We start from the raw sequence: 13,881 nt of genomic DNA, 5'->3' as shown, positions 1-13,881 counted from the left end.
ACCTATAACCCTATAACTATAACCCTATAACCCTATACCCTATAACCCTATAACCCTATAACCCTATACCCATAACCCTATAACCCTATAACCCTATAACCCTATAACCACACCCATAACCCTATAACCCTAAACCCTATAACCCTATAACCCTATAACCCTATAACCTATAACCCTATAACCTATACCCATATAACCCTATAACCCTATAACCCATTAACCCTATAACCCTATAACCCTATAACCCTATAACCCTAATAACCCCTATAACCCTATAACCCTATAACCCTATAACCCTATAACCCTATAACCCAAACCCTATAACCCTATAACCCTATAACCCTATAACCCTAAAACCCTATAACCCTATTACCCTATAACCCTATAACCTATAACCCTATAACCTATAACCCTATAACCCTATAACCCTATAACCCTATAACCCTATAACCCTATAACCCTATAACCCTATAACCCTATAACCCTATAACCCTATAACCCTATAACCCTATAACCCTATAACCCTATAACCCTATAACCCTATAACCCTATAACCCTATAACCCTATAACCCTATAACCCTATAACCCTATAACCCTATAACCCTATAACCCTATAACCCTATAACCCTATAACCCTATAACCCTATAACCCTATAACCCTATAACCCTATAACCCTATAACCCTATAACCCTATAACCCTATAACCCTATAACCCTATAACCCTATAACCCTATAACCCTATAACCCTATAACCCTATAACCCTATAACCCTATAACCCTATAACCCTATAACCCTATAACCCTATAACCCTATAACCCTATAACCCTATAACCCTATAACCCTATAACCCTATAACCCTATAACCCTATAACCCTATAACCCTATAACCCTATAACCCTATAACCCTATAACCCTATAACCCTATAACCCTATAACCCTATAACCCTATAACCCTATAACCCTATAACCCTATAACCCTATAACCCTATAACCCTATAACCCTATAACCCTATAACCCTATAACCCTATAACCCTATAACCCTATAACCCTATAACCCTATAACCCTATAACCCTATAACCCTATAACCCTATAACCCTATAACCCTATAACCCTATAACCCTATAACCCTATAACCCTATAACCCTATAACCCTATAACCCTATAACCCTATAACCCTATAACCCTATAACCCTATAACCCTATAACCCTATAACCCTATAACCCTATAACCCTATAACCCTATAACCCTATAACCCTATAACCCTATAACCCTATAACCCTATAACCCTATAACCCTATAACCCTATAACCCTATAACCCTATAACCCTATAACCCTATAACCCAACTCTCCCACAAGAACTTCTCCTTTGTTTGAAAGTTAAGCAACAACTTGACCAACTACACTTATAACTCCACATCACTACTTACTGGACCACCTACACTCACAATCAACACTGAGCACAAAACTGAGCTACTCTGCCAACCAAGTTCAAACACAACAAGACCAACTGCAACAAGGCCACAAGCTCCACCAACTAAGTTCACCAACAACTTGCACATCTACACTCACAAAGTTCATCAACAACTGCACTGACCATGTGACCAACTACACGCACAATCTGACTTACTGCAGCTACAACTGAACTCAGAATCAACCTGAACAACTACAACAACTACATACACTGAACTAACAGCCCTTCTAGTGCTACCATGCCCCACTTACCTGTCACACTTACCTTAGATTCTGCTCCACCACCTGCAGATGACAATTAACGACACACCACAACTGTTTCTTTATTACAGCTCCATCAACACAATATACAACTCATACAATAGTACAAACACAATACAGCAACAACATCATATTTACAAGCACAAAGTGGATACAGCAGTTCAGTACATGGCACAACATCCAGATATACAGTACAAATAGCACAAGATACAACTCACAAGATCCCAGTATTGAGTACAAACATCAGCACAGTCAATACAGAGCACAACACAGTTTACAGGCGCAGCATTGATACATTGAGAACATGGCACAGCACAATGTTCAACCATCACATCAACACATAGAGCACATGGCACAATACATTTACATGTACAACATCCATATACAGCACATGGCACAATACATTGTACATGTACAACATCCATATACACAGCAAATTGTCCATCCCAGGTTACAGGTGCAGCATCTACATGTTGAGTACAGAGCACAGCACAGTTGACAGACACAGCATCCAAATACACAGTACACTGCATGGCACAAGGTACAATTACAGCATCCAAATATACAGTACATTGCATGGCACAAGGTACAATTACAGCATTAGCACATTACATACACAGCAAGGCAAAATTGAAGTCAATAACACAAACATGAATGGACTCAGTATTAAAGCCAATTTGATTAACAATAATTGACTGCAAAGCTAAAGCCAATGTGGCACATTCAAAACGGCAGCACAGCGCTGAAACCAGCGTAACTCAAAATGGCCACAAATGGGCACAAGTCTCAGAGTGGCCACAAATGGGCACGAGTCAAAGAGTGGCCGCAAAGCAACTCGGCTCCCTCAGGCCTTAAATGTAGGTTACGGGGCTGGGTTAGCCCGGATAGAAAAAAAAATGGGCTAGCCCAGCCCCGTAAGCAAGGATAAATAAAGCCAATTTGGCTAAAATAATTTGATTTCAAAAATAAAGCCAATTAAATTCAGTTAATTTGAGTTAATTTGAGTTAATTTGAGTTAATTTGAGTTAATTTGAGTTAATTTGAGTTAATTTGAGTTAATTTGAGTTAATTTGAGTTAATTTGAAGCCAAACTTAAAGCCAATCTAGTTGATATTAATTGAATGCAAAACTTAAGCCAATTTGGATTAGAAATTTAGATTCCAAAGCTAAATCCAATTTGGTTGACAATAATTGAATAGAAAGCTGAAGCCAATTTGGGTTGAAATTAATTGACTCCAGAACAAAAGCCAATTTGGTTGACAAAAATTAATTGCACACGCTGAAACCAGCGTAAATCTCATAATGGCCGCAAATGGGCACGAGTCAAAGAGTGGCCGCAAATGGGCACGAGTCAAAGAGTGGCCGGGAAGCAACTCGGCTCCCTCAGGCCTTAAATGTAGGTTACGGGGCTGGGTTAGCCCGGATAGAAAAAAAATGGGCTAGCCCAGCCCCGTAAGCAAGGATAAATAAAGCCAATTTGGCTGATATTAATTGAAATCAAACCTTAAACCAATTTGGTTAAGGTTAAATAATAGCAAAGTTAAAGCCAATTAGTTTAAAGTTTTGCTAAAGCCAATTCAATTAACATAGATAGACTGCAAAGCTACAGCCAATTAGATTAAACTTAAATGGTTGTAAAGCTACAACCAATTTAAGTAACATTAAATGATGGCAAAACTAAAGTCAATTTGGTTAGGGTTAAATAATAGCAAAGTTAAAGCCAATTGGGTTAAAATTTAATGATTGCAAAGCTAAAGCCAATTAGTTTAAGATTAAATGATTGCAAAGCTAAAGCCAATTCAATTAAGGTAGATAGATTGCAAAGCTACAGCCAATTAGATTAAACTTAAATGGTTGTAAAGCTACAACCAATTTAAATAACATTAAATGATTGCAAAACTAAAGCCAACTTAATTAAAAATAATGGCAAAACTAAAGCCAATTTGATTAACAATGACTGAAAGCTAAAGCCAATTTTGTTAAAAGAATTAATTGAAAAGCTATAACCAATTTGATTATGATTGGCAACAAATCAAAAACCAATTTAGTTGCAGTTAAATGATTACAAAACAAAACCCAATGTGGGTGAAGTTAATAGATTACTAAGGTAAAACCAACTTGTTTAAGTGTGATATCAAACCTAAAACCAATTTGGGTAAGGTTAACTGAACGCAAACCTTAAACCAAATTGGTTAACAGAACTTAACTCAAAAGCTAATTCCAATTAAATGGAGGTTAATTGACTAACATGAAGCTGATGTGCTGTCGTGATGGATCGTCAGCCCCCCAAAGCTTTATTGAACGCCTGCATGGCAACATGGAGCGCTGCATCAAAGGGGAACATCCATCAGCCAGGGAATATAAGGGCCCTAAGGAAGAAAAAGAGATAGTTAGATCAATGGGCTGAAACAAGAGGGACATGAAAATGTAAAATAGTGGGCAAGGCCCAAAAATCTGCTACAAAAAACACCAAAATGGAGCTAAAAGTACAAAAGAAGAACACAGAGAATGCCAAAATGAACAGCAAGGCCCAAAAGAGCAGCACAAAAAACATCAAAACAGAACATAATACAACACAAAACACTGCAGAGAACAGGAATAGGGACATAAAGGCGCAACAAAATGATGCAGGAAACTGCAAAATGGAAGAAAGCACCCAAGAGAATATCAAAATATTGGGCAAGGCCCTACAAAAGGATGCAGAGAACACTGAAAAGGAGGGCAAAGCCCAAGAGAACAAGAAAAGGAATGGCAAAATGGACTGAAAAGCCCGAAAGAATGATGCAATGAATGGCAAAATGGACAGCGAAGTCCAAAAGAATGATGCAATGGATGCCTAAATGGACGGCAAAGCCCAAAAGAATGATGCAATGGATGCCTAAATGGATGGCAAAGTCCAAAAGAATGATGCAATGGATGCCTAAATGGACAGCAAAGTCCAAAACAATGATGCAATGGATGCCTAAATGGACGGCAAAGTCCAAAAGAATGATGCAATGGATGCCTAAATGGATGGCAAAGTCCAAAAGAATGATGCAATGGATGCCTAAATGGATGGCAAAGTCCAAAAGAATGATGCAAGATACACTAAAATGGAAGGCAAAGCCGAAGAGAACAACGCAAGGAACACCAAAATGGAGGGCAAGGCCTAAGAGAATGCCTCAAAGAATGTCAAAATGGAGGGCAAGAAAAACACTGCAAGAAACAGCTGAGCAACAGCAAAGACCAAACACAAAGACAACACAGTAGGACAAGCACAGACAGCCCATAGGACACCACGGAGTGCAAAAAATGAGCTCAGAAACACTAACCTCACATCTCAGTATGAAACAAGTGAAAACCAATTGCTGTGTGCTGCCCTTACCTGCTGGGCTGAGAGTTACCATCACAAAGCTGGGTCCAGACAATGCAGGTTTCTGTTCCTCGCTGCTCTCATCAGGAGCCGCACATCTCTGTGCTCTGCTGGAACCTGTTGGACACAACACAGCAATGAAGGCACTGCCACCATCTGCAAGGTAGCACACTGCAATCATTACACTAACTGTGATGGAAGGGAGCAGTAGGATATAATTCATGCTACGAAGGATAGAATTAATGCGATGAGGGATATAATCAATGCTATGAAGGATATAATTAATGCTATTGATAAGTTTAAATTTGCAGTAAGTTTAACAATTGTATTCCACACTAGGATTATAATTGAAGTAACTTTCATAGAAAACACAGGGCATCAATTTTTAGAGCTACATTTACCATAGCAAACATCTTAATATTGGGTTAAGACTTATATGAACAACTACACTACAGGTTACAGTATTTATAACTACAGACCTCATTAAGTCAGAGGGGAGCAGATCAAGATCAACACAAACAAAACCTCCGAGCAAATCCCAAAGACAAGCAGAACTAACACAGAAAGACACTGCAAGAGAAAAGCAAAGCAAGCAGCCAAGGGTAAGACAAAGAAAAAAGCAAGAAGGAAAGTCAAGGGAAACCATAGCAAAAGCAACAGCAAACAGGCCATTATAGGGAACACCAAGAACAAAGGCCAAAGGGAAAACAGCATGGAGAGCCAAGAGAACAACAAAGGGAACAATGAAACAGAGAGTAAGACCCAAAAGAATGCTGCATAGAACTGCAAAATAGAGCAAGGCCATAAAGAACACTGCAGGGAACATCAAGATGGAGAGCAAGGCCCAAAAGGGCACATACAACTTCAAGATGTAGGGCAAGGCCTAAAAGAACACTGCATGGAACTGCAAAACAGAGGGCAAGGCCCAAAACAGCACTGCTGAAACATCAAGATGGAGGGCAAGGGCCAAAAAAAGATCATGTAAAACATCAAGATGGAGGGCAAGGCCAAAGAGAACATCACGCAGAACATCAAGATGAGGACAAGGCCCAAGAGAACACTGCAAGGAACATCAAGATGGAGGGCAAAGCTGAAGAGAAAACTGCAGCAAACACCAAGATGGGGGGCAAGGCCCAAAAGGGCACTACAAGAAACATCAAGATGGAGGGCAAGGCCCAAAAGGGCACTACAAGAAACATCAAGATGGGGGGCAAGGCCTAAAAGGGCACTACAAGAAACATCAAGATGGAGGGCAAGGCCCAAAAGGGCACTACAAGAAACATCAAGATGGAGGGCAAGGCAGCAGAGGAAACTGCTTGGAACTCCAACATGGAATGAAAGGCTGAAGGGAATGAAGCACCAAAATGAACAACAAGGCCCATAGAATGAACAGAACATAAAGTGAGAACGAAGGAAACACTGCAGGAAATGCTGGAGAAACAGCAGAGAACAGAGGAAAAGAGAATGCAGAAGGATGAGAGCAGATATTATCATTATAATAATGGAACGTTACCTTCAATTTCAGTATGGAACAGGTAAAAAGCAATTGTGTGTGCTGCCCTTACCTGCTGGGCTGAGAGTTACCATCAGCAAAGCTGGTTCTGGAGCATTCCAGGCAATGCAGGTTTCTGTTCCTCGCTGCTCTCATCAGTAGGATAGAATCCATGCTATTAGGGATAGAATAAATACTATTAGAAATAGAAGTAATGCTATTTCTAAGGTTAAAGGTGCAGTTACCTTAAAATGGTATTTGGCACTATGATTAGAATGAAGGTTACTTAAAAACAAAGAGCTAGGTTTACAGATACTCTACAGAAAACTGCAATTATCACTAAATTTCCCATTAAGGCCATGAAGTTCCTGCAATTATCCCATAAAGTTCCCTTAAGGTCAAGATTACCATGAATGCTGCCTCCCAGCAAACCCCATAGAGCCAAAGGCAGCAGAACAAGCACAGAAAGCCCCAACAAAAGAAAAGCAAAGCAAACACCAACAGTAAGGCAAGGGCAGCAGTAAGAGAACAGCCAAGGGAAAGTCTAAGGTAAAGAAACAGCAAGGAGAGTGGTATGAAACACCAAGAACAGAGGGCAAAGGGAAGGCAGCGTAGGAGGCCAAATGGAAACAGCAAAAGAACACTGCAGGAACAACAAAAAGGAGGGCACGGCCCAAGGGAACATGGCAGGGAACAGCAAGATGGAGAACAAGGCCCAAAAGGGCATTAAAGGAACAGCAAGATGGAGAACAAGGCCCAAAAGGGCATTAAAAGAACATCAAGATGGAGGGCAAGGCCCAAAAGGGCACATACAACATCAAGATGTAGGGCAAGGCCTAAAAGAACACTGCATGGAACTGCAAAACAGAGGGCAAGGCCCAAAACAGCACTGCTGAAACATCAAGATGGAGGGCAAGGGCCAAAAAAAGATCACGTAAAACATCAAGATGGATGGCAAGGCCTAAGAGAACATCACGCAGAACATCAAGATGAGGACAAGGCCCAAAAGATCACTGCGAGGAACATCAAGATGGAGGGCAAAGCTGAAGAGAAAACTGCAGCAAACACCAAGATGGATGGCTAGGCCCAAAAGGGCACTACAAGAAACATCAAGATGGGGGGCAAGGCCCAAAAGGGCACAACAAGAAACATCAAGATGGGGGGCAAGGCCCAAAAGGGCACTACAAGAAACATCAAGATGGGGGGCAAGGCCCAAAAGGGCACTACAAGAAACATCAAGATGGGGGGCAAGGCCCAAAAGGGCACTACAAGAAACATCAAGATGGAGGGCAAGGCCCAAAAGGGCACTACAAGAAACATCAAGATGGGGGGCAAGGCCCAAAAGGGCACTACAAGAAACATCAAGATGGGGGGCAAGGCCCAAAAGGGCACTACAAGAAACATCAAGATGGAGGGCAAGGCCCAATAGAACATTGGGAAGATCATCAAAATGGAGGGCAAGGCAGCAGAGGAAACTGCTTGGAACTCCAACATGGAATGAAAGGCGGAAGGGAATGAAGCACCAGAATGAACAACAAGGCCCATAGAATGAACAGAACATAAAGTGAGAACAAAGGAAACACTGCAGGAAATGATGGAGAAACAGCAGAGAACAGAGGAAAAGAGAAAGCAGACAGATGAGAGCAGACATTATTATAATAATGGAACATTACCTTCAATTTCAGTATGGAACAGGTAAAAAGCAATTGGTGTGTGCTGCCCTTACCTGCTGGGCTGAGAGTTACCATCAGCAAAGCTGGGTCCAAGCAATGCAGGTTTCTGTTCCTCACTGCTCTCATCAGGAGCCGCACGTCTCTGTGCTCTGCTGGAACCTGTTGGACACAACACAACAATGAAGGCACTGCCCACATCTGCAGGGCAGCTCATAGACACAGCACTCACCTTGGGTTTGGTAGGGAGGGATGTTGGAACCAATAGTGCCCCATGAAACCCCATTGGAACCAATAGGGCCCCACATAAGACCCCATTGCACCTTATAAGGTCAACAACCCAGTGCAAGACCAACCAAGGTCCTGAAATCAAACAGTCTATGAGTCCAGATGAGATGCATCACAGACTGAGAAGTGGTGACAATGGGGTGCAGTCCGGTGAGCAGAAACACGGCCAACATGGCGCTCCTTTGTAGGAAGGTAGAAGGGATGAGCCCAGGAACCGCTGAGCCGTCAGTCCCACTGCTGTGCTGGGAATGACCACAAAGCAGATCCTCATAGAAGGACCCAGGGCTCATGGAAGGCAGGAGGTGATGGTGGAGATCCTCATAGAAGGACCCAGGGCTCATTGAAGCAGGAGGTGATGATGGAGATCCTCATAGAAGGACCCAGGGCTCATTGAAGCAGGAGGTGATGATGGAGATCCTCATAGAAGGACCCAGGGCTCATGGAAGGCAGGAGGTGACGATGGAGATCCTCATAGAAGGACCCAGGGCTCATGGAAGGCAGGAGGTGATGATGGAGATCCTCATAGAAGGACCCAGGGCTCATGGAAGGCAGGAGGTGATGATGGAGAACCAACACGGCCTCACCAAGGGCAAATCCTCCTTGACTGACCTCATAGACTTCTATGATGGCACTGATACATCAGCAGATGAAGGAAGAGCTGCTGATATCATCTACTTAGACTTCAGCAAGGCCTCTGATGCAGGACCCCACAGTGTCCTCATGTCCAAGTGATGAAGACACCAAGTGGATGGGAAGATGATGAGATGGATGAAGAACTGGCTGTAGAAGCGAGTCCAGAGAGCAGCAGCCAATGGCTCCGTGTCCAGATGGAGATGATGATGAACAGCGTCCCATAGGAGCCAGCACTGGGGCTGATACTCTGCAATATATGAGCATAGAATCAAATGATGATCAGCAGTGAAGACCATCACAACCATCTCCTTTCAACCCTCCTGCTATGGGGACAGTCACCAACCACCACACCAGGGTCCCACAGCCTCAAACACCTCTAGGGATGGAGCATCCCAAAGTGACCCATTCCACCCCCAAACCCTGCAATAAAGAAGGGATCGCTCACACCATTGTGAAGGCTGAGCCCTCCATCCAAAGGAAGGAGGCTTTAGATACAGCTCCTTCTCACCCCCATCCATAAGTGCTGTTAGGAGCAATCAAAAGGAGAAGACATCAGCCCAGTAATAAAGAAGAAATTCCTTACCCCATTGCAAAGCCAAAGACTCACCACTGGCCCCAAAGGAAAGGATCTCCAAGCAGAGTCGCATCCCATATGGCATCCAGACCTCAAAAGCAGAAAGAAGGAGAATCCTCTCCCTCAATGCTCCCATAGGAGCACCGAGCTGGAACTGATGCTGCCCCCTGCCCTTCCCAGCCCTTAAATACCAGTCAAGGAGGGGAGGAGCCAGGCTCCAACCAATCACAGTCCACAGCTCAACGGCCCCCACCTGTGCCCATGGGGTGGGCCCCTCCCCTCAGCAGGTGCCCAATCAGGATGTTACATAATAGCTCCAATCGAGAACAAAGACAAAAACAAAACAATAACAGGTTAATAATTATATTTATTTGTTCTTAAAGGGGAGGGTTATGGATAGAGGAGAAATGACAGCACAGTATATGGACACGGGGGTGCAGATCTCAGTGTCGCAATGGGGTGACACTGTGGGCACCGCTCTGGGGTTGATGCTGGGGGGACGTTGGGATGATGGGGAGGTTATGGGGGGGGACATTGGAATGATGGGGGGTGATGGGGGCGATGATATCATTATATAATCAGGGTGATATAATAGAAATGCTTAGTCATGGTTGGAAGCCATGATGGGGCGGAGACACAGCAGTACAGCCCAAGTGCAAGCAATGCATCCAATTGGCTGCAGGGCTGGCTCCGCCCCCTCCTGGTGCTCATATAAGGGCTGGCACTGGGAGGCAGCAGGTATTTGCTGGAGCTCCTCGCTGAGGTCACATCTACCCACATTAAGAAGCTCTTCTGCTCTGTTGCTGCCTTGGACCAAGAGCTGCTGGATGGGGCCCCAGGACTTGGCTTCTCCGCCATCACATTGCTCAGCCTGGAACAGCACTACAGGAGGTGAGTTCTGGTTCTGATAATGGAATAATGCTGAGCTGATGGGGGGCAGAGATGTTTGGGGGGGGATGTAGAGGTGCCAATGGGGGGGGACACGGAGCTGATGTTTGACAGTGAAGCTGTATGTAGATGTGGAGGTATCAATGGAACACAAGGAACCATGTTGGAACGTGATGATGAGTAGATGATAGACTGAATAGTGAAAAAGGACCCCATAATAGATGAACAGAGAACACTTAGTTCTCAGGAAAAGACATGATAGAGCAGAAGAAAACAAGGAAAAGTCGGGTTAGAGCGGAAGAAAATCAAGAAAACCAGGGTTAGACCAGAAGAAAACCAAGAAAAGCAGGGTTATAGCGGAAGAAAATCAAGAAAAATGGCAAATAGCGGAAGAAAACCAAGAAAAGCAGTATACAGCAAAATAAAACCAAGAAAAAACCGGGTTAGAGTGCACGGAAACCATACCACGGCAAGATTACAGCAGAAGAAAACCAAGAGAAGACGTGCTAGAGCAGAAGAAAACAAGGAAAAGTCGGGTTAGAGCAGAAGAAAACCAAGAAAAGATGGGTTAGAGGAGAAGAAAACCAAGAAAAAACAGAATAGAGCAGAAGAAAACAAGGAAAAGTCGGGTTATAGCGGAAGAAAACCAAGGAAAGAGGGGTTAGAGGAGAAGAAAACCAAGAAGAACTGGGTTACAGCAGAAAAAAACAAGAAAAGACAGGATAGAGCTGAAGAAAACAAGGAAAAGTCGGGTTAGAGCGGAAGAAAACCAAGAAAAACAGGGTTAGAGCAGAAGAAAACCAAGAGAAGACATGATAGAGCAGAAGAAAACAAAGAAAAGTCGGGTTAGAGCGGAAGAAAACCAAGAAAAAACAGAATAGAGCAGAAGAAAACAAGGAAAAGTCGGGTTATAGCAGAAGAAAACCAAGGAAAGAGGGGTTAGAGCAGAAGAAAACCAAGAAAAAACAGAATAGAGCAGAAGAAAACAAAGAAAAGCAGGGTTAGAGCGGAAAAAAACCAAGTAATGATGGGTTAGAGTGGAATAAAATCAAGAAAAGACAAGTGTGGCAGAAGAAAACCAATAAAAACAGGGTTAGAGCAGAATAAAACCAAGTAATGATAGGTTAGAGCAGAAGAAAACCAAGTAAAGACGGGTTAGTGGAGAAGAAAACCAAGAAAAGCTGGGCTAGAGCGGAAGAAAACCAAGAAAAATGGTGTATAGTGGGAGAAAACCAAGAAAAGCAGGGTATAGCAAAATAAAACCAAGAAAAAACGGGTTCCACTGTATGAAAACCAAGAAAAGCAAGGTTAGAGCAGAAGAAATCCAAGAAAAGATGGGTTAGAGCAGAAAACAAGGAAAAGTTGGGTTAGAGCGGATGAAAACCAAGAAAACCAGAGTTAGAGCGGAAGAAAACCAAGAAAACCAGAGTTAGAGCGGAAGAAAACCAAGATAAGACGGGTTAGAGCAGAGGAAAACCAAGAAAAGATGTTTTGGAGCATATGAAAACCAAGAAAAGCAGGTTTAGATCGGAAGAAATACAAGAAAAGCTGGGTTTGAGTAGAAGAAAACCAAGAAAAGACGGGTCAGAGCATTTAAAAACCAAGAAAAGCAGGGTTAGAGCGGAAGAAAAACAAGAAAAGCCGGGTTAGAGTGCAAGAAAAACAAGAAAAGACGGGCAAAGCGGAAGAAAACCAAGAAAAGCAGAATAAGAGCAGAAGAAAACCAGGAAAAGCCAGGTTAGAGTGTAAGAAAAACAAGTACTTACAAATTACGGCGAAGTAAAACCTAGAAAAGACGGGTCAGAGCGGAAGAAAACCAAGAAAATTTGGGTTAGATTAGAAGAAAACCAAGAAAAGACGGGTTAGAGTGGAAGAAAACCACTTGGAAGTGGGCAGTGACGTGGGGGGGAGGTGATGGGTGTGACAGCAGTGGATGGTGGGGGACAACGGTGATGAATGGGGGAGAGGTACCAGTAGGGGGGGGACAGTGGGGGGACAATGGTGGGGTAATGGGGGTGATGGTGATAATGGGGGTGATGGGGGTAATGGGGGTGATGGTGATAATGGGGGTGATGGGGGTAATGGGGGTGATGGTGATAATGGGGGTGATGTTGATAATGGGGGTAATGAGGGTGATGGGGTTGCTGAGGTTGATGGGGGTGATGGTGGGGGGGCAGTGATGTGGGTGCTGTGAGGGGAATGATGGTGGTGATGGTGGAGGCCCCACACAGCCACAGAGACACATAGCACCCAATAGAAGCCCGACAGAGCCCCATAGAAGCCCCACAGTGCCTCATAAAGCCCCACAGTGCCCCATAGAGCCCCACAGAGCCCCATAGAAGCCCGAATGAGCCCCACAGTGCCCAATAAAGCCCCACAGAGTCCCGGCACGTCGCGGGCGCCATTTTCATAGTGAGGAATAACGTCACTTCCGGCAAGGTGCATTGTGGGATCGAACGCGGCATAACGAGGCATCTGGAGGTCGCCATTTTGAACATGCGCAATAGCATCGCTTCCGGCAAGGTGAATTGTGGGATATAACGAGGCATAACGAGGCATTTGGAGGTCGCCATTTTGATCATGCGCAGTAGGGTAGCTTTCGGTATGGTGCATTGTGGGATATAACGAGGCATAACGAGGCATCTGGAGGTCGCCATTTTGAACATGCGCAATAGCATCACTTCCGGCAAGGTGGATTGTGGGATATAACGAGGCAAAACGAGGCACTTGGAGGTCGCCATTTTGATCATGCGCAGTAGGGTAACTTCCGGTATGTTGCATTGTGGGATATAACGAGGCATAACGAGGCATCTGGAGGTCGCCATTTTGAACATGCGCAATAGCATCGCTTCCGGCAAGGTGAATTGTGGGATATAACGAGGCATAACGAGGCACTTGGAGGTCGCCATTTTGATCATGCGCAGTAGGGTAGCTTCCGGTATGGTGCATTGTGGGATATAACGCGGCATAACGAGGCACCTGGAGGTCGCCATTTTGATCATGCGCAGTAGGGTAGCTTCCGGTATGGTGCATTGTGGGATATAACGCGGCATAACGAGGCACTTGGAGGTCGCCATTTTGAACATGCGCAATAGCATCGCTTCCGGCAAGGTGGGTTGTGGGATATAACGAGGCATAACGAGGCAACTGGAGGTCGCCATTTTGATCATGCGCAGTAGTGTCGCTTCCGGTATGGTGTATTGTGGGATATAACGAGGCATAACGAGGCATCTGGAGGTCGCCATT

General features: G+C 44.0%; 2 long non-coding RNA genes across 2 annotated transcripts; both read right to left on the bottom strand.

Annotated features, from left to right (window-relative positions):
- Positions 1-1,775: 1,775 nt before the first annotated feature.
- On the bottom strand, positions 1,776-9,677 carry LOC146751130 (uncharacterized). Its single transcript, XR_014941880.1, has 4 exons — positions 8,309-9,677; positions 6,656-6,757; positions 5,103-5,207; positions 1,776-4,107 (listed from the first exon to the last, which is right to left on the bottom strand). It is a non-coding gene; the product is annotated as an uncharacterized LOC146751130 (long non-coding RNA).
- Positions 9,678-10,094: 417 nt separating this feature from the next.
- Positions 10,095-13,049, bottom strand: LOC146751129 (uncharacterized). The gene is made up of 2 exons (XR_014941873.1): positions 12,402-13,049; positions 10,095-10,618 (listed from the first exon to the last, which is right to left on the bottom strand). It is a non-coding gene; the product is annotated as an uncharacterized LOC146751129 (long non-coding RNA).
- Between the last annotated feature and the right edge of the window lie 832 nt (positions 13,050-13,881).

The sequence above is a fragment of the Coturnix japonica genome, unplaced genomic scaffold (genome assembly GCF_054131305.1).
Source record: "Coturnix japonica strain WE unplaced genomic scaffold, WE-NBRP24 Scf130, whole genome shotgun sequence".
Classification (NCBI taxonomy): domain Eukaryota; kingdom Metazoa; phylum Chordata; class Aves; order Galliformes; family Phasianidae; genus Coturnix; species Coturnix japonica.
Note: the sequence above shows the minus strand (reverse complement) of the source record. Positions and strands in the feature narration are given on the sequence as shown.